Raw genomic sequence first — 21,466 nt, forward strand, 5'->3', positions numbered from 1 at the left:
GGAGGCACTTCCCACAGAAGGCAAGGCGTTTACGCACCTGTCATACGGCGCCTTTATGGCAATGACAAGCCTGCTGAACTGAAGGTCTGTCACATTCAAAGACCAGAGTCTGGTAAGGGGCAAAGTGTCACCTGCAGTGGGAGCCTGGACCACACCACCTGACCAAGTGACAAGGAGTCACGTGACCCCTAGGTCCCGTGGACGTCATGCAGCCCTGGGATGAAGTGATGAGACAGGCGTTTCACCCCGCGGTGCCCTTCCCCAGAGGCACCGGCCCAGGCTAACGAGGAAAGGCCCTTCTGGACATTCCACAGGGGACTAACCAGTACCCTCAAAACCATCAAGTCACAAGTCAGAGAAGGTGACAAGACGTTGAGGAGCTGGGGCAGGTCATGGTGACGGGGTCTGGATGGGGTCCTGGAACAGAGAGGCCACATGAATGGAAGACTGCTGACACCCCAGCGAAGCCTGGATTTCGTCAATAGTAATATACCAATGCTGATTTTATTTATTGCTTTTTTAGGGCCGCGCCCGCAGCATATGGGGGTTCCCAGGCTAAGGGGTCGAATCAGAGCTGCGGCTGCCGGCCTACACCACAGCCACAGCAACACCAGATCCAAACCTTGGCTGTAACCTACACCACAACTCACGGCAAAGCAGGATAGTCAACCCACGGAGTGAGGCCAGGGATTGAACCTACATCCCGATGAATACTAGTTGGGTTTGTTTCTGCTGAGCCACATGGGGAATTCCTTATTTTATTTTTTTTAAATGTTTCGCTCATGAGCCACGGGGATGTCAGATGCTGGCAGGGGACAGCTGGGCGGGGAGGGAGGTACCTCAACTCGGCTCAACTTTCCAGGGAGTCTAAAATTATTCAAAAACAAGATGTCCAGGAGTTCCCGTCCTGGCCCAGTGGTTAATGAACCCACCAAGGAACCATGATGTTGTGGGTTCAATCCCTGGTCTCGCTCAGTGGGTTAAGGATCCGGTGTTGCTGTGAGCTGTGGTGTAGGTCGCAGACGTGGCTCAGATCCTGTGACTGTGGCTGTGGCTGTGGTGTGGGCCGGCAGCTATAGCTCCCATTAGACCCCTAGCCTGGGAACCTCCATATGCGGCGAGTGCAGCCCTAGAAAAGACAAAAAAACAAAACAAACAAACAAACAAACAACAAGAAGAAGAAGTCTAATACTAAAAGCATAGAGCATTTCAAGTCCTCAGCATAGAGCCTGGCCCAGAGTCAGCACTGCGCTGGCTGGGCTGATAACTGATCAATATCAGTTGTCCTTAAAACAAAAATTAGGACAATTATTAAAAGTCCTACTTCAGCTTGGTCATTGACTTATTCTAATTTTGAGTCTGGGCCCCGTCACGAAGGGTCTCGAAGGCTTTAGAGAGCAAGGGACACATGCTTTAGTCCAAGGAAGGGACGGGGATTCTCTGAAAAGTTTTGTGCAGGGATGTGGCATATTTAATTTGGGGAAGACAATTCTGGTGGCAGTTTGTAGGATGGGAGAGGTCTAGCTAAGGCCATTGCAATAGTCCAAGTGACACATGGAAAGTCTGTGATCAAAGACCGGGGCAAAGTCAGGATTGAAAAGAGGAATCTGATGGGAGGCGACTTGCAGAGGAGCCAAGAGGCCTTGGTCACAACCAAACATGAGAGAAGATGCAGAGCACGGCTCGCTGCCCCCAAGGCTGGATGTATGGACTTATTTATGCTTTAGGGCCATAGCCATGGTATATAGAAATTCCCAGGCTAGTGGTCCAATCGGAGCTGCAGCTGCCAGCCTACACCACAGCCATAGCCACAGCAACACAGGATCCAAGCCGCGTCTCTGACCTACACCGTGGCTCATGGCAATGTCAGATCCTTAACCCACTGGGTTAAGGATCCGGCATCGAACCTACAACCTCGGGAACACTAGTCGGGCTCGTTACCACTGAGTCACAACGGGAAGTCTCCCAAGGCTGTATTGATAGCAGCCCCCCAGTGCAGGGCGAAATCCTATCATCCAGGTATAATCATTGCCCCACTCCCATTGGCCTCAGAGGCTCTCAGGTCCTCAGCAAGGCCAGTGGAGGGACGTGGCAGGCCTGGGACCAAGGGGTGGGGTCCCTGGCCTGGACGCTGCCTTTGCCATGGGTATCAGAGGAGCAGGAGCCACAGGCACCTCAGGAGTGATGGCGAGGTTATCACAGGGTCCAGAGGCCCCGTCCAGAAACAGGACCAGAATCAAAGACCTAGGTGCTGGCTGGAATCCCCCCAGGAACTCAGGCCAGGCGGGAGGGCAGTCTTGCTCTGCCAGTGGGCAGGGCTCTGGGAAGAGTGTCCATCCCAGGACTTCAGAAAGGCCTGCCTCATATTTAAACCTCCAGGGAGTTCCCGTCGTGGCACAGTGGTTAACGAATCCGACTAGGAACCATGAGGTTGCGGGTTCGATCCCTGCCCTTGCTCAGTGGGTTAAGGATCCGGCATTGCTGTGAGTGTGGTGTAGGTCGCAGACGCGACTTGGATCCTGCGTTTCTGTGGCTCTGGTGTAGGCTGGCAGCTACAGCTCCGATTCAACCACTAGCCTGGGAACCTCCCATGTGCCGTGGGAGTGGCCCAAGAAATGGCAAAAAAACCAAAGAACAAAAAAAACCCTCCCAAGCCCTAGGACCAGGGTGCTGTTTGCTGGAAAATGAGACAAAACTGCCTCTCTCCTGTCACCCCTGTGATAAACGTCACTTGCAGACAATCAAATCGAAGCCCTGCAGGGTCTCAACAGTTACAGACCAAAGCGGCTGTGGCCTGTTCTCACCTTGTGGGACTGAGCTGGGAAGGGGGGTGGGGGGTGAGGGGAGCATCTGAAGCCTGGTGCTGGGACCGAGCTTCGAGGAGCCGCAGAAGCAGACGCGGAAAGACCCAAGCAGCGCTGACAGTAACGAATCTCCCAGCTGAGGATCAAGACAGCACGGGGTGTCGGGCCTGTCTCAGCTCCAGTTTTCACGGTTGTAACGGCCACACTGGGCAGAGGGCCATGGATGATGGCAACTGAGAAATGGTCCAGGTCCAGGGCTGGAGGTTTGGGGCCTGCCTGTCGGCCGCCGACAGCCAAGCCATGCAAAGTGCGTTCACTTAAGCAAAATAAACAGGATTTCTTGGACGTTAGTGGGAGCAGGGTAGGCGTACCTGAGGGCTGCCTCCAGCCTACTGCATTCCATGAAAATGCACCTGCGCTTTTGATTCCACCGCATAAATAAGGCCCTGGGTGGTTTACTGTGTTTAAATGACCGGATACGTCTTTTCTTTTTGTCTTTTCAGACCTGTCTTTCTCTACTGCTGTTTTGGGTTTCCTTGCAAATCATCTCCTGTTGCAATTGCATAGCTCCCACAATGGGATGCTTCTATAGAGCTGCAAGGAGTTTCTGGACCTCTTTTCAAGTGTAAATTTAGAAAACCCTGATTTGGGGCTATTATCCTGGCATCAGTAGCCAGTCTAATTCACCTTCAGTAAAAGATTCAGATAAAGCTGTTAAATGAACTCACCCAGAGCAGAATGAGCCCCAAAGAAAACCACAAAACCAAACCTCACAGCCCTTTCTGAGTGCTGAGTACAAAGGCTAAGCGGGCAGCGTGGCGGCGAGGGGCACAGCGGGCTTGTTTCCTTCTGCCTAATTGCACTCAGCATCCTGTGTCTGTGTCCACGCGGACCACAGAGAAGGGAAATGCAAATGCACATGCCCCTGCCAGCGCTGCTAAGTGAGCTTTTCTGGGAGAAAATCTACACACACCATGAGCCTAACAACGGCAGCTTTGCCGGGAGAAAGGAGAAGTTCTGCCTCCCACCTTCTCTGCGTACTGCAAAGCCAAAAGGGGTGCATCTGGCTCTTAGGACACAACGTTGAGAGAGGGTGCGATGTTCTATGCACAGGACCAGTGACACAGTCTTCCGGTCTGGTGTGTGGACTTTTCCCAAGGAGTCTCCATCTTGAGCCCCTGCAGGATCTCACCTGGGTCGCTCCCCAAACTGATTCTCAACTTCGCTCCCTGCTCCAAGGTGGTAGAAGTGAAGCAGGCATCTGATGTCACCTTGGGGTCAGCTTTGGGCATTTGCTTCTATTTTATCCCCTAAAGGACCTTTGGCCCCTTCCCCTCCTAGTGCTTCCTGCCTTCTGTCCTGAATTGCCAGCTGCGGGCATCTGGTGCAAATTGGACTGTGCCGCCTGCAAAACTAGTCAGGACATCATCTCTGGTCACTGCTCCGATGATTCAGAAGCACCCACGCACACTAGACCAACCCCGTGTGCAGCCTGGTTTCTGGGGATGGTGTCCTGGGGTAGCAGAGGGGCTTGGTAAAGGCTCTTGGGTCTGGGAGGGCACTGGTGGGCAACCTCGTTGGGACGGAGAGGGGGCAGCTGAAGGGCCGAGGCGTGTGCAGGATCCACTGTGCCTGCTGACCCCAGGCTGTCCCCAGAGCACGTGCTTCTGGTGGTCTCCTCCCAGGCTCCTCTGAGGTGCTCCTGGCATCTTCCTGAAAGCCAGAGCCACAGCAGCAGATGGGCAGGTGGCTGTGTCAGAGCTGAGCTCACTCGTCTTTCCTGCCTCCTGCCTTGGCCCCTCTTCTGCCTCGTGACAGATGAAACAATGGCACCAGATTAAAGACCCTTCAGAGCAGAGAGGGGCGCGGCCATGTCTCTCCCTCCCCCCAGGGGCAGGGGCTGGCTTGAGGGAACCTACCTGAGTGTAGGGCCTGGCAGTGTCAGGTGGAGGCATCAAGTTTAGAAGAAATGGCCTCTGAGCCAATTAGCACCTCAGCCTGTGGCCTTGATGTTAATTTATCTGTGTGTCCCATCACTGTCCCTCCAAGCTCGCTCATAGGATCAATTATCACTTTCTCCTGGTCCCAAGAAAATTGCCACTGACTAAAGGAAATGGAGGCACTGTCCCTGGCCTCTGGTCAGATGACACCTTTAATGAAAGTCACGCAAAAGCCTTTTGAGTGTTTCACACCATTAAGGAAAAAAAATAAGAACGACACTCAATATTAAAAAGTCCCTTGGGATTTGAGTCTCTGTTAAGCAGCTCTTAAAAAACAGTTGGTTTTTCTAGCATATTACCTTGATTTTCACTAGATAATAAGATGACCTCAACTGAACTTGGATCAGTGGTTTTATGTTATTTTTCTAAAAAGTAAACTTTTGTATTTTCCCCTGCATATGTGTGTGTGTGTGTGTCACTGAATATATAAATGATGGGAATGCATTCATTTTTAGTAAGGAGAGTGTTATTTTGTTAAAAATAAACCCTCCTGGAGTTCCCGTTGTGGCTCAGCGGCAATGAACCCAACTAGTAGCCATGCGGATCCCTGCCCCCTTTGATTCCCGGCCTCATTTCGTGGGTTAAGGTGCCAGCATAGCGGCGAGCTGTAGCGTAGGTCGCAGATGCAGCTTGGATCCCGTGGTGCTGTTGTGGCTGTGGGTGTAGGTCGGCAACTCCAATTAGACCCCTAGTCTGGGAACTTCCATATGCTGCAGGTGCTGCCCTAAAAGGCAAAAACAAACAAACGAACAAACAAACCCTTCTGCATTTTCGAACATGGATATAAACATTTAAAACCTGATACATATTTTGACAAAGCGATTATTTTTTTTTCTAAGCAAGTCTTTAAGCCTTTATGCTAGACAATAATTAAGGATGCTGCAAATTATATATACAAAGATATTTATTACGTGTTTTTAAACAGCAAAAATTAGAGACAATTTATAGATCTACCAAGACACTGGTTTGATAAACAGCAGTGCTTTTGCAATGCCTTAAAAACTGCATTGTGGGAGAGGACTTAATGACATAATTAAATCATAGCTTAGCTCACTAAGTTAAAAGAACAGGTTACACAACCGTGTTTACCATACAATACAAAATTTGTAGGAAAAAAATGTGTATACAACCAAAGGAAAGAAAGTATATAGAGTTTTTAAAAGCGGATTGTTTTGGAGTAGTTTAACGGTTGATACTTTTCATTTTTCTTCCCTGCACTTTCTTCCTTTCCCTGTTCACAATAAATATGCCTTACATTTGGCCGGCAAAAAATAATACCAATCATACAAAATTGCATTTCTTTATGGACAGCTTATCTAGGTTTAATAGCCTTATAGGATGTGATGGATATTCATTACACTGCGTCTATTTAAAGTATACAACTCAGTAAAGTCTTGACATGTGAATACCCCTGAAAAACCAAGACAACAAACATATCCATCGCTGTTAAATTTCCTCACCCCTTTGGCAAACTGTCCCTCCAGACCTTCCCAGCCCCTGCCTCACCCTTTGTATCTAGGCAACCAAGCATCTGCTTTCTGTCCTTCTGTCACTTTTGATTAGGTTCCGTTTCCCCAAAGCTTCTATACATGGAATCACATGCGGCATGTGCACGTCTTGGGTCTGCTTTCTTTCACTCTGTGGGATTATTTAGATAGAGATTATTTCAAGTTGTGGTGTATCTCAAAGTTTGTTCTTTTTTATTGCTGTGTAGTATTTCACTGTATGGATGCACCATCTGGTCATCTGTTTACCTGTTGATGGGCATTTGGTTTGTTTCCAAGTTTTCTTTTTCTTTTTTTTTAATTTAAGAAGGAACTAGTATCAACGTCTGTGTATAGGTCTTTGTAGGGATACATACTTTCACTTCCCTTGGAAGACTACATGAGAGCAGGATGGCTGGATCGTAGGATAGCTGTATTGCACCTTTGAAGACACTGCTGTGTTTATGTCCAAAATGGTTGACGTTTTACATTCTCAACAGCAGGGAATGAGAATCCCAGTTGCTCCATGTCCTTGCCAACCCTTGGCAAGTCAATCTCTTCATATTTTTGCTGTTCTAATATCAGGGCAGTGGTATTGCATTGAGGTTTTTACTTTGTGTTTTGCTAAAGACTAATACTGTCGAGTATTTTTATGTGCTCCTTTATCCTCTGTGTATCTTTTTGGGGAAGTGTCTGTTAGATATTTTAAGGAGGGAATATTCCTCAACTCATTCTACGAGACCAGCATTATTCTGATACCGAAACCAGATAAAGATGTTATAAGAAGGGAAAACTACAGATAAATATCACTCGTGGGCATGGATGTATACACTCTAAGCAGAATTTTAGCAAATCTAATACAAAAATATATAAAAAAGAATAATACCTTGTGCCCAAGTAAGGTTCATTCCAAGTTGCAAGGGTTGTCTAACATCAGTCATGTTAGAAAGATTGATAATCCCAACAGATAAAGAAAGTTCTTTTTCCTTTCTTTTCTTTTCTTTTCTTTTCTTTTCTTTTTTTGTCTTTTTGCCTTCTATAGGGCTGCTCCCGTGGCATATGGAGGTTCCTAGGCTAGGGGTCTAATTGGAGCTGTAGCCCCTGGGCCTATGCCAGAGCCATAGCAACGAGGAATCCGAGCTGCGTCTGTGACCTACACTACAGCTCATGGCAACGCTAGATCCTTAACCCACTGAGTGAGGCCAGGGATCGAACCCGCAACCTCATGGTTCCTGGTCGGATTCGTTAACCACTGTGCCATGACGGGAACTCCCAAGAAATTTCATTTAGCGATATCTATTCCCGCTAAAAAAGACTTTCAACAAATTAGAAAGAGAGGGAATTTCTTCAATTTGATAAAATGCAGTTATGAAAAAACTATAGATAACATCTTACTTCCTGGGGAAGATTGGATCCTTTCTTTCTAAACTGAGGAGCAAGCACAGGGAGCCCTCCTCTGCCACTTTTGTCTAGGATTGAACTGGGGATGCTAACCAGTGTGATAAAGCAAGAAAAAAGTGTGCTCTGGTTGGAAAGAATTAAATTGCCTTTATTCTTGAATGACACAATTGTCTATGCGGAAATTTTGGTGGACTCTACCAGAAAACTTCTAGAACCAATGAATGACTTTAATAAGCTTTCAGGATAAAAAATCAGTTTATGAAAATCCACTATATTTCTGAATACTAGCTTTGAACAATTAAATGTTGAAATTAAACAAACAAATACCTTGGGAGTCCCTGGTGGCCTAGTAGTTAAGGATACGTCATGTTTACTGCTGTGGCATGTGCTTGATACCTGGCCCAGGGAATGTTCACATGCTGTGGGTGAGGCAAAAAAAAAAAAAGAGAAAGACAGACTTCATATTAAAACCCATAAAATATGGTTAATAGGAATTTATAATAAATGGATGATTAGATAGGCTATATTCTTGGATCAGAGATTCCTGAGAAATGGATTCTCCCAAATTTCTATAGATTCTAATTAATTCCCATAAAAATCCAATTATCCTTTCACTTTGTAGAAGCTGACTGATTCTAAATTTCACATGGAACTTCAAGAATCTAGAATAGGAGTTCCTGTCATGGCGCAGTGGTTAACGAATCCGACTAGGAACCATGAGGTTGCGGGTTCGATCCCTGCCCTTGCTCAGTGGGTTAACGATCCGGCGTTGCCGTGAGCTGTGGTGTAGGTTGCAGACGCGGCTCAGATCCTGCATTGCTGTGGCTCTGGCGTAGGCCGGCGGCTACAGCTCCAGTTGGACCCCTAGCCTGGGAACCTCCATGTGCCATGGGAGTGGCCCAAAAAATGGCAAAAAGACAAAAAAGAAAAAAGAAAAAAAGAATCTAGAATAGCAAATATGGCTTTTGGAAAAGAAGAAAAAAGTTGGAAGATTAGAGTATATTCTTTCAAGACATCATGAAGCTATAGTCATCAAGACAGTGTGTTGTTGGTGTAAAGATAAATAAATAGGAGTTCCCATCATGGCTCAGCAGTTAAAGAACCTGACTAGTATCCATGAGGACCTGGGTTTGATCCCTGGACTTGCTCAGTGGGTTGGGGATCTGGCATTGCCGTGAGCTGTGGTGTAGGTTATAGATGTGGCTTGGATCCTGAGTTGCTATGGCTTGTGGTACAGGCCGGCAGCTACAGCTCCAATTCGACCTCCAACCTGGGAACTTCCATATGCTGCAGGTGTGGCCCTAAAAAGCAAAAATAAAATTAAAAAAAAAAGATCAATGGAATAGAGTCCTGAAATAGGCCTGCACATATACAGAGAACTGAACTCCAAAAAAGATATGAACCTCCAAAAAGTTGCAGAAATGATTCATTATAGAAACCACACTTTTGAACAGCCATATATAAAACAGAAAAAAAAATCTTCCCCCTGTATCTTACACCATACACAACCAATAATTCAAAACAGACTGTAAACTTCAATCTAAATCCACATCAATAAGCCTCCTAGAGGAAGAAGTCTTTGTGATGATGGGTTTGGCAAAGATTTCTTTCTTTTTTTTTTTTTTTGTTGTTGTTGTTGTTGTTGCTATTTCTTGAGCGGCTCCCTCAGCATATGGAGGTTCCCAGGCTAGGGGTTGAATCGGAGCTGTAGCCACCGGCCTACGCCAGAGCCACAGCAACGCGGGATCCGAGCCGCGTCTGCAACCTACACCACAGCTCACGGCAACGCCGGATCGTTAACCCACTGAGCAAGGGCAGGGATCGAACCCACAACCTCATGGTTCCTAGTCGGATTCGTTAACCACTGCGCCACGACAGGAACTCCTGGCAAAGATTTCTTAGACAACAAAATCAGGATCCCCAAAAGGACAAATTAACAAATCCCTACTTTGTAAAATGAAAAATATTTGCTTTTTGAAAAGTACTCAAGAAAATAAAAATAAAAACCACAGACTAGGAGAACCTATTTGCAAATCTCATATCTGATAAAGGACTCACATCCAGAATATGTAAAGAACGCTCAAAACTCAATAATATGAAAAAAACAATTCAAGAAAAAATGTACAGTAGTTATCTTTAAAATTACAGTTAACCATTTGATACATATACGTATAAAAGCATTGCTGTTATTTCAACAATCAACTACTGAGTCAGAACTAAACAACGACAGATATTTTTCATGCTTCAAATAGCTGGCATCTGAACTTGTATTGAAAATTCTTTTTGTTTGTTGTTTTCCACTTAAAATTCTCAGTGGAAATGGTAGGTATGAGTCAGATATTCCAAGTCTCAATTTTGTGACTCACTGGTACCTTACCTTTGCTCAGAAATATAAGACAACATTCAAACAAAATATAATTGAATTCCCTTGGGTAGTTTTTGTCCAGTCGTATTTTGATCATTCTCTCTGTGAAACGGGAGGTTTCAGAATGACAAGGATTGGGAGAATGATGTGACTTGCCAAGATAGCTCAGGTAATGACAGACCAGTAGAAGGACCATCGTGTCTTGACATTCCATCCCGTGCTTTCCTATAGACCATTGACTTGAAAATAAATTTTACGATGCTCATGCATCCAGGTCCTTGTGTTTTAGAATTCTGTAAATTATATGTATGTGGTTGGGTGGTTTTAGATTGTCTAATAGATAAAATGGGATATAAATCTGATGGGATATCATCCTGAAATTTTGTTAAGGTGATCTTCAAGTTGAACTAAGGGTTTATTTTTGTCCCAGCCAGCTGAACATGCTGAGATGGGAATGTCCTTTGAAGCCTGTTCACTGGATCTTGACATGTTATAGTTAATTATCCAAAAGGATGGAATTTTCCTGGACTTTCCTGGAGTCTGGTGAGCCCTCAGTCAAGGAGGTATTTCTTGTGATTATTTTGGCCTACTAGAGTGTAAGATTAAAGCTAATACCAATAATTTTCTCGTTGTGTTGGCAGCCAACTTATGATCAGGTTGATAAAAGCAGACATACACATTTGGGAATTTGATCTTTCACATTAGAGCATTTTCTGTAGTTCATGATATATGAGAGTCTAGGGTTCTGGGAAAGCAACCAGGCTCATTAGGTGGCATCACAGGCAGTGACCCTTAGGCAACTCAGAGGCCAGGGAGTGGGGGATCTTTCTACCAGAACTGGATGGTCCTCCCGCATGAACTGATGTCACCCCTTGCTGATTCGTTACTGCAGAGGAGGCTGGACCAGGGAGAAGACTGTATCTGAGGGAGTAATAGGGTAAGAGATGGTGTTTGGGGCACTTGGAGAAGCAGAAGAGAATTACCTTTGCTCATGGGCCCAACTTCTGATGCTACTGTGCAGCATGGACTGTGTTGCCATAGTAACATTTCAAGGCACGTTATTTCCAAAGACAGAGCAGACTCCTTGGGGCACCATGTGTTTTCTTCCCTGAGTGGATTGGGCTGGTACCTCCAGGGGGCAGAACTTCACGCACAAGGGCCTCCACCCCTGAGCTCACCACTCTTTGTTCACTTGTGGAGCTTGCATTTGAGGTCTGTTTTTAAAACTTGTTTCTTCTGGATATTTATTGGCATGTGTTGGATTTCCTGATAGAAATGTCTGTGAGTCAGGTGGGCCCTTTGGGGAAAGAAGAGACGAGCCGATGCTCCTGGCAGGTCTGCCACCACGTGGACACGCCTTTACTCTTGGTTTCCTCTTTACGGCACAGGGAGGGGGTGTTCTCAACCTGTTTTACAGATGAGGACAGGGAGGCTCAGAGAGCTGGTTGAGGGATGTATCTAAATTCACAAAGGCAGTCAGCAGAGGAAACTGGCGTCAGATCCAGGTCTGTTGCGTCCTAAAGCCAGTACTCTTTTTAGGTTTATTGCTTGAAACAATTATTGGTTGAATATTTACTACGTAACTGGCACTGTTCAGGGCGCTGGGAATGTAACAAGGAGCAAAACAAAGTTTCTGCTCACACAGAGCCTCCACTCTAGTCCATGAGACAGACAGTAAACAAGATACATGTTATCATGACAAATGCAAAGGAGGAAAAGAAAGCCAGGAAGGATGATGGTAGAGCCCTGGGACAAGGACTGGGATTGTAGATAAGGTGGCCAAGGAGCGAGGAACAGGCTGTGTGGCCGTCTGGGGAAGAGCTGTCCACGCAGAGGGCACAGCAAGTGCAAAGGCCCTGAGGTGACATCTTTGGGGGACTGTGTCTGATGTTTAAGAAACAGCCTCAAGGAGTTCCCATCCATGGCTCAGTTGGAAACGGATCTGACAGATATCCATGAAGACACAGGTTTGATCCCTGGCCTTGCGCAGTGGGTTAAGTAAGGATGTGGTGTTGCCGTGAGCTATGGTGTAGGTGGCAGGAGCAGCTTGGATCCGGCATTACTGTGGCTGTGACTAGGCCGGCAGCTGCAGCTCCAATTCAACCCCTAGCCTGGGAACCTCCATATGCTGCAGGTGTGGCCCTAAAAAGACAAAAAAAGAAAAAAAAAGAAAAGAAAAGAAAAAAAGAAAGAAAGGAAGACAAAGAAATAGCCTCAAGTAAGTGAGCAGCAGATACAATTTTTACACCCAGGGTTCCCTTAAGGATTTTTTAAATAACAAGATAAGAGTGTATTAAAGCTATATCAAAATGTATATGATAGGAGTTCCCATTGTGGTGCAGAGTAAACGAATCTGACTAGTAACCATGAGGATGTAGGTTCCATCCCTGGCCTCGCTCAGTGGGTTCAGTATCCAGCCTTGCCGTGAGCTGTGTGGTGTAGGTTGCAGAGGCGGCTTAGATCTGGTGTTATGGCTGTGGTATAGGTCGGCAGCTGTAGCTCCAATTCGACTCCTAGCCTGGGAACCTCCATATGCCGCAGGTGTGGCCCTAAAAAGCAAAATAAATAAATGAATAATGTATGTATATAATAATAAATAATATATCTTGCATGTCATTCGTTGGGTAGTTTACAGATTATTGGACTCACTTTTTCCTTTTCTATTTTCCATCAAGTTCTGTCACAGGTGATTAGATATAGTTCCCTGTGCTACACCGCAGGGTCTCATTGCCCATCGACACCAAACGCTATCATTGGCATCTACTAACCCCAGACTCCCAGTCCATCCCACTCCTTCCGCCTCCTCCTTGGCAACCACAAGTCTGTCCTCCACGCCCATGAGTCTGTTTCTCTTCCGTGGAAAGATTCCTTTGTGCCGTATGTTAGATTCCAGATATAAGTGAGATCACAGGGCATTTGTCTTTCTCTGACTTGCCTCACTTACTACGATCCTCTTTAGTTGCACCCATGTTGCTGCCAGTGGCATTATTTTGTTCTTCTTATGGCCGAGTAGTTTTCCACTGTATGTATCTACCACATCTTCTTCATTCATTCGTCTGTTTAGGTGGGGCGTTGAGGTTGTTTCCATGTCTTGGCTATTGTGACGAGGGCTGCAATGAACATAGGGGTGCATGTGTCTTTTGCATGGAAAATTCTGTCCTATGTGGGTATTTGTTATTATTACTTTTCTGAATCTTAGAACTCCTCAAGTGAAAAACATGGATATTCCTGTGGCTGAGAGTTGGAAATAGAGCTGGACTTGGAGGTCCCATGATGGGAGCACGAGATTAAGGGCACTTGAACGAGGTCCACAGCAGTGGGGACTGGCATGAAGGGGCACACCTCCATGGATGGGTGGAGGCGGTTCCATGGCATCCACTGCCTTTTGAAACTGTGATATTTACAACACCCTAAATTCTGACTCTGGTTCTGAATGATGTAAAGACTCTTTTCCCAGGGACATAAACTGAACTTTCTGCAGTTTATTTTTTTTTATTTTTGTTCAGTTGGTTATTTTTTTTCTCATTGTTGCTGATGAATATTCCCATAATCAAATCAGGGTGAAGGAAAGAACAAGGTTAAAAATATGGGAATTTCAGGTTTAAAGAAGGAAACTTGAATATTATACATTTCTGCTTCTACCTACGAAAAAAAGTTTCCCAGTGCTTTTGCTCATGTTCTATGTCATTCGATAGATTTTAAAAGGCAGCTCCCAAAACTCAATGAGAAAACCTGCATATTTCATCATATTAGCCACCTATAGATTCTAATCTTTCATCATTTCATGCAAATTTGTGATATTTACAGCAAGACAAATACTCTGTGCCTCCCAGAGTTATTGTGTTAGTATAGCTGCGGCTTGCCGGTGGGTTGAATGATTTGGATGGAGAAGAAGGCTACCTGAAGTTTTAATCAGTAGAGACCAAGATTGGCTGCTAATAAACACATTTTCATTGTGAATAAACGACTTTTCCCATCTAAACCTGACACAGGATTTGCAGTTTTATAAATGTAGAACTTTTATTTGGGGGGTAAATGAATTTAGTCTTCCTGGTCAACTTTATGTCTCTTTTTGATTTGACTTCATACAGACATGGAAGTTGGCATCAGATGATTACTTCGTATGCTTTATTATACTGAAATCATAGATTTCCATTGGGGGAAGCCTGAAAATTACCATGTCAAATTCCCTCACTTGATAATTGATGACAGAGGACTGGCTCAGTATCACTCAGTCCATCAAAGTGAACACTAGCCTCAGCTGAGGTCCTTTCCACTGTCCAGTAGCAAAAGAGGAGGAGGCTGGGAGGGCCTGGATGAGGGGCAGGCAGGTTGGAAGAGATGCCCAAGCCCTGTTGGTAATGACTGTGCAGGCCAATGATGGAGGAACAGAAGGACCCCACCAACCAGCCCCATCTCTTCGTGCTTAGAAGACGGGCCCGTGGCTCAACCCTGGGAAGGAGAAAACAGGTGAACCAACATTATATTTTCAGCTGTCTTCTCACAACGAGCAGCTATAGAAAAAAGCAATGACATTTCTTATAGCCTGAGTTTTGAAGGGGTTGTCTTTCCTGTGAGTCATTTAGATAGCAAAGTCTTTACAGGTTGACCAGATGTCTGGCTCTTTGGACTGGGGTATGAATAAGATTATTTCTCCTAAAGCACCAGATGAAAATCAGTTTTTACCGTGATTTACCGATGTGTCACTGACACCGTCATCCTGTCACTTACCCAGAAGGCGCCTTCACTCCTTCTCCTCCTGCATGTTGTTCGTTGGGTACTTTACAGATTATCGGATTCGCTTTTTCCTTTTCTAATTTCTTCATCTGTTTGGGATCCTAAAGGACTTTTGCTTTGAATCCCTTCACTTGCCCCTCCGGTAGTCGGTATGTCGATAGGCTGTGATGTGCTCTACCTGCTGCTACTCATGTTCATGTGCCATCTCCTCCCTTGAGACTGGGCACGGCTGTGTGAACAGATAGGGCCAATGGGACGTCATCAAGGCAGATGCGAGAGGAGGCTGACTGAGCTCTGATGCACTGGGGCTTGTCCTGTCGGAACCCTCCCCCTTGGGATTCCTGCCATGCTGTGAGGAAGCCCAAGCATCCAGGAAAGGCCCCCGCACCTATGTGCTGGAGCTCCCAGCAGGCAGCAATAAAAATAACCACATTGGTGGAGTCCCCATCATGGCTCAGTGGAAACGAATCCGACTAGGAACCATGAGGTTGCGGGTTTGATCCCTGGCCTCGCTCAGTAGGTTAAGGATCCAGTGTTGCCGTGAGCTGTGGTGTAGATCACAGACATGGCTCAGATCTGGCATTGCTGTGGCTGTGGCGTAGGCCAGTGGTTACAGCTCCGATTGGACCCCTGGCCTGGGAACCTCCATATGCCGCGGGAGCGGCCCAAGAAAAGGCGAAAAGACAACAAAATAAATAAATAAAGATAACCACATCAGTGAGGCATCTTGAATGTCCCATCCTGAGGTGTAAGGACCCAAATGTCTGCAGCTCCAGCTGAAATCATGTGGCGCACAAGAGCGTCCCCATTGAGTCTGACTGGCTGGAAAATCATAGTAATACGTTGGTTTAGGCTGTTGTATTTTAAGACACTGAGTTTCGGGGTGCTTTGTACTGCAGCAATTGATAAAGAACGTGTCTTCCTTTTTTTCCACCTTCCTTCTCCCACAACTTCCCGGTGTTACAGCCCAGATCGTCTCCCTACGCCTCTTCAATGCCCTTCTTCCCTAACTGTGGAATGCTCACGCTTCCCAGGACCACTGTTTGGCTCCTGCTGTCTCCTCTCTGCTTGTCGTAGCCCCACCTGAGTTACCACTTGGTGCCTCCTGCGAGCCAGTTCATCTCCCAAGGGCCACCACTTCCTAAGCCCCCAGGCTGGCCCGCTTGGCTCCCCAGCCAAAGGGCGCTCCCTTCACTGCAACATGCATTGCTGGTGCTTGGCTCTTCCCTCTTTGCTCCTGCTTTGTGACTCCTGACTGTCGCGCCCAGCGTGTCATCTGTGTGCCCACAGTGCCTGACACAGACAGTACACCCATCTCTTGAGGTGAGTCCTTGCGGTCGAACAGCACAGAGCACAGCGCTCTTGTAAATACAAGCATCGCGCAGCGCACGAAAAGCCAACGAGCCCCACAGGAAATTACCGGGTAGAGCTAGAATCACTGGAGTCGGAAAACAAAGAGCAAAGGAGCAGATGTAATAACCATCTTCATAGACGGTCGAACCCTTTGTAACACGGCTGCTTAAGGAGTGTGATTGACGCTAAGCCTAGGAGTCAGTCATTTGTGTCAGAATTTTTATAGCGTGTAAGTTCAGTGTTTGCAAGAACAGGGTTAAGGCCTGGAAAATATTTCCAAAGGATAAAGGGCTATATTTAGACATTCAGGTAGATAGAGAGGTAGATAGATGACAGATAATAGGTGGAGAGATTTTAATGGAACTTACCGAGGCCTGCAGTTTGGAGAAGGACACTTAAAGACTGAATGAAAGCAAACTGACCCTTTCTCGCTAAGGATGAGGGCTGTGCGACTTTGTTTCAGGACACTGGACCCCAGGTGACAGATGTCTTTAGCAAGGTGCCCCTGATGAGCTGCTCCAAGATGTCTGGGAGCTCCAGGGACTTTCTCCCTGGCATTGCTCCGTCCAGGGTCTGGGCCGTGGGTCTTACCTCTGGTGTAAGAGCCACCCGGTCCAGGGTGGCTTGTGCGTGTGTGCATGTAATATCTCCTTGCACACTTTCCATGTTTTGCAGCAACACAGAAGTGCACAGAAAGTGAAACACGGAGTAAGGAGTCCAGCGGGGAGAGTGACAGGGGCCCATCATTCAAGGCATCTGCTGACTCGGCTCCTTGTCTTCCAGCCTTCGTATCCCCACCGTGTCTGCCTCTGAGCCCGAGCCTCTTTCTCCCCTCCAGCTTGTGTAACTGGGGCCTTTCCTCTGCCCTTGCCCCCGGCAAGGATTTTCGTTTCAAATGGATTTTTAGCTGAGGCAGGAAATAAAGTATAGAGGTACGAACTACTCTGAAAACTTTTATACGGATTTTTACAGCAAATCCCAAGCAAACCCTTTTATCAATGGCGCTTTAATGAATATATCATGTAATCCAGAAAGACGGAAAACAGTTTCAGGTTTTATTCAGCATTATGAAATTGCTAGGCATTCACCTGATTATTTTAAAAATAACAGTAATTCTTGGGCGTTATTAAACAGATACAGTGAGTTGAAGAAATGGAGAAATTCATGAGTAGATGGGATGGGGTTTTAATAGGATTTTTGAAGTCAAATAGCATTAAGATTTTCAAGCCAAAAAGACTAGCTGAGGGGTTTAACATATGAAGTGGTTTAAGTCACCTTCAAGGCTGAGAGCCCCTTAAAAATAAGTGGATTATTTCTTTTCCACCATTCCTGCCACAGAAAATCCCACAATGCTTTCCACTTTGCTCAATTACTGCACACTTTTAAAATATGCTAAAGTAAGTGGGCTAGAATGACTTTCCAATTAGTTCACCGGAGCTTCCCCAGTTTGGACCAGGATCCAGAGATCCCAATACACCAGCTGATATAAAACTTGTCTTGGAAAATCATATAGCAATCCGATCCTTGTAAATATTCGCTGTTCACTCAGCGTTTATGGCATCATAAACAATATTATTCAAGCAGAGCAAACAATTGCTCTAAGCACTTCAAAGACATAATGAAGAAAACATGCTGAAATCTCGGTCCTCACTGTTCTTGGCCAAGAGCATGGCCACGCCCAGCTCGATGGGCTCTCTGAGCAGGAGTCTGCATCACGGATGCAAGGGACCAGCTCGCTTGTCCGCTGCCGCTTGGGTTCTGGAGACAACGTTTGCAAAGGCCTCCCTCTGCCGTGTGAACACCACTGGACCCTGTCCCTCAGTCACTGCCATGGGTTGAACCCCCAGGTGCTCTCTCTAAGCATCACACTTGTCTCCTCTGTCTGGAACACGCTGGCCCCTACCTACCATAAACAGCCCATCCTCAATGCCACATCCGCCAGGCAGCTGGCCCATTATTCCCTGGGAACCCAGGTGAGACACCCTCCCATGTGGTCCTACAGCACCTGGGCAGAGCCCTAATCTCACTCATTTCATCACCTTTGATTTCTTCTCTGCACTTTATCGATAAGTGTCTTAGGACAGAACTGGGTCCCCTTGTTTCCTGCCGCATCTGTACTAATCACGGCAGATCCCCGTGCTGTCAGGACTGTAGCCATAAGTCAGGTGTGGCCGTGGAGCTCTTGACACATGCCTGGTGTAACTGAGAACGTGCATTTTCACTTGAACTGAAATACGCACTGGATCCTGAAGATATAGACCAGAAAGAAGTGGATAAGATATGCATCATATCTGTTATGACTCGCTGAAATAACATATTTTGGGTATATCGGGTTAAATAAAATCTATTAAAACCATTTCACTTGCCGCTTTTAATTTTTTTTAGCATGACTACTGCAATATTTGAATGTACGTGTGTGGTTATCATTGCATTTATTTGTTTCTTTTTATGGCTGCACCTGCAGCACCTGTAAGTTCCCGTCTAGGGGTCGAATCAGAGCTGCTGCTGCCAGCCTGTGCCACAGCCACAGCAACAACGGATCCAAGCTGCATCTTCGACTCGCACCACAGCTTTTGACAATGCCAGATCCTTAACCCACTGATCAAGGCCAGGGATAGAGCCCACATCCTCATGGCCACTCTGTCACGATCTTAACCAGCTGAGCCACAGCAAGAACCCCTAGCATTGCATTTCTATTGGAGACAGGAGTCTAGCTCAGAATAGACACCTACGGATACCAGACCAGTGAATAGACTCTATTTTTATTATCTAGTATAGAGTCGAGTGTAAAATGCAATTTAAGAAAGATTAATAGTTCGAGGGAAAAGGACGATCTATTTTGACAAGCAGAAGAGACTCATTTTAGGCCCAAATGACTCTGTATAATGTGCCATGGAATAGATTTCAGGCTTCCTGGTGCCACCTCTTCAGCCAGAGCCATTTTGCCTCCTTTTCAATGTGCAGCTTCTTCGTCAATCTAGGATTTGGACAGAGATGGGCTCACCCTCTCTGCGCGTTCCTTGCTTCCAGGAACACATCCTCTGCTGCTGTGCTGGATTCCAACCCTGTGTTCTGATGCCTTGAGATCCCTGCCCCCGGAGCTGGGGGCGGGGTTCGTTAAGGAATTCACCAGCCGCCTGGATTTGACCCTGCAACTCGCTACCTTGCAGGAGTAGATGCCCCTTTACCCTCTGGTCCTTCTGCTAAACCCACTGAGGCGCTTCCCCGCACGCACAGTTTAGCTGTCAGCCAGCGACTTAGCAAATTTCTGCTCTGAATGTTGATCTTCCTCCCATGATTCTTGTGTTGGCAGCATTTCCTTTTATGGTTCCAGCTGCTTCCTCAGCCCCGAGCTCTAGCGCTGCTGTCTTTAGCTGATGAAGCTGCCGCTTTGCTCTCCCTGCTCCCCATTTTCTGCAGTCTCGGCAGGTGGATTGGGCGGTGACCTAGCCAGGGGGCCATATACTTGAGCACTTACTTTGGGGTGAGTACTAGTGTATGAAATGATGGTTTTGTTGTTTTTGTTTGTTTTTCATTCTTTTTACAGCTGCACCTGTGGCATGTAGACGTTCCCAGGATAGGGGAATCAGAGCTGCAGCTATAAGCCTACACCACAGCCACGGCAACCCAGATCCAACCTGCATGTGCAACCGACACCATGGCTTGCAGTAATCCTTAACCACCAACCAAGGCCAAGGCTCGAACCCACACCCTCCTGGACACTATGTCAGGTTGTTGACCCATTCAGCCACGAGGAGAACGCCTGCTTTATTTATTTAATCAAGTTTTGATCATTGATAATCTGCCAAGGAGTCACATAACCTACTTCACTTTTTTTTTTTTAACCACTTCCGCAGGCAAACATCCATGTCCAGGTTTCATGGAAGGTGGATAACAGAGCAGCCATAGCTGGAGAAGATCTTGCGGCCGGTCACTTACCTGCTCCCACACAAGGGTCTGTGCTATTCTCCTAGGAAGCCTGCTGGACCATTAGAGGTTCTAGCTGAGAACTAAGGAACCTAGAAGAGAGAGGAGGTATTGTCAGCTCAGGCACATGATAAAGTACCAAGACTGGGAGGCTTCTGAAGGCTGGGCGTCCAAGGGGAAGGTGTCAGCAGATTCGGTTCTTGCGGGGAGCCTTCTCTTCCTGATTCATAGACAGTCACCTTCTCACTGTCCTCGCGCAGTACAGGGAGAGGCAGAGACGCTAGCTCTCTGTTTTCCATTCTTAGAAGGGCACAAAGCCCATCACGGGGCCCCATCTTCATGACCTCATGTAAACCTAATTACCACCAAATATCATCACATCGGGGGTGGGTGGGGGTGAAAAGTATACACTTTTCTTGGGGGGGGGGCGTACCACTGATTCCCTGAGAGACAGAAAATGTCCGTTGTGACCCTAACCCACTGCAGTGTGGGAGTTTTTAGTTTGTCACAGTAACATCCTTCTTTTTTTTTTGTCTTTTTTTTTTTTTGCCATTTTTTGGGCTGCTCCTACGGCATATGGAGGTTCCCAGGCTAGGGATCGAATCGGAGCTGTAGCCGCCAGCCTACACCACAGCCACAGCAACGCAGGATCCGAGCCGCATCTGCAACCTACACCACAGCTCACGGCAACGCCAGATCCTTAACCCACGGAGCAAGGGCAGGGACCGAACCCGCAACCTCATGGTTCCTAGTCGGATTCGTTAACCACTGCGCCAGGACAGGAACTCCTAACATCCTTCTTTCAACTCTCCCCAGGAAATGAGACCAGAATCTGGAGAAGCTGTTTCCGGGTATAGTGAAATCTCCAGGCTGTCCAGAGTGTGAGGTGCTGCCTGAAGGGACCTGTCACACCCCCGGGGTAGAAGGTCCAAGCTCCTGTCCCTCAAGTTAGGAGACAACTCTGAAAGGCCATCCTGTCTCTATCGATGGCTTTTGCAAATGCAGTGCATAAAAATTTACCTCTGCTCAGTGCTGCTCCTGCTCATCCCTCCTTCAGAGGATGCTCTGATCACAAGCCCGGAACATGGGTCTCTTGCTTGGAGTCCGTTGCCACCAGAGGTGTGTGAGCCATCCTGGCGAGAGGGTGGGCAGACGGATGCTGAGCGCACCCACCATGTCCATTCTGCGGCCCTCCCTAGATCCTCTTTGACATATAACTGGATTTTTCTCACTGAGGAGGCACATTTCTTTCATTTATTTCCTTGTGGCCATCTAGCTGCTTTGCATAGTGGGATGTTAGCAGATATGCTCCTTGTAAATAGTTGAAAACTGCCTTCAGTTCTATTTGACGTTTTAAAATTTAAAAAAAAATTTTTTTAAATATTTATTTATTTT

At 46.6% G+C, this 21,466-nt stretch overlaps 1 long non-coding RNA gene across 1 annotated transcript; it reads left to right on the top strand.

Moving 5' to 3' along the window:
* The first annotated feature begins 19,532 nt into the window (after positions 1-19,532).
* Positions 19,533-21,261, top strand: LOC125111544 (uncharacterized). The gene is made up of 3 exons (XR_007130883.1): positions 19,533-19,628; positions 20,002-20,179; positions 20,888-21,261. It is a non-coding gene; the product is annotated as an uncharacterized LOC125111544 (long non-coding RNA).
* Positions 21,262-21,466: the final 205 nt, after the last annotated feature.

Source organism: Phacochoerus africanus, chromosome 1, assembly GCF_016906955.1.
Source record: "Phacochoerus africanus isolate WHEZ1 chromosome 1, ROS_Pafr_v1, whole genome shotgun sequence".
NCBI lineage: Eukaryota > Metazoa > Chordata > Mammalia > Artiodactyla > Suidae > Phacochoerus > Phacochoerus africanus.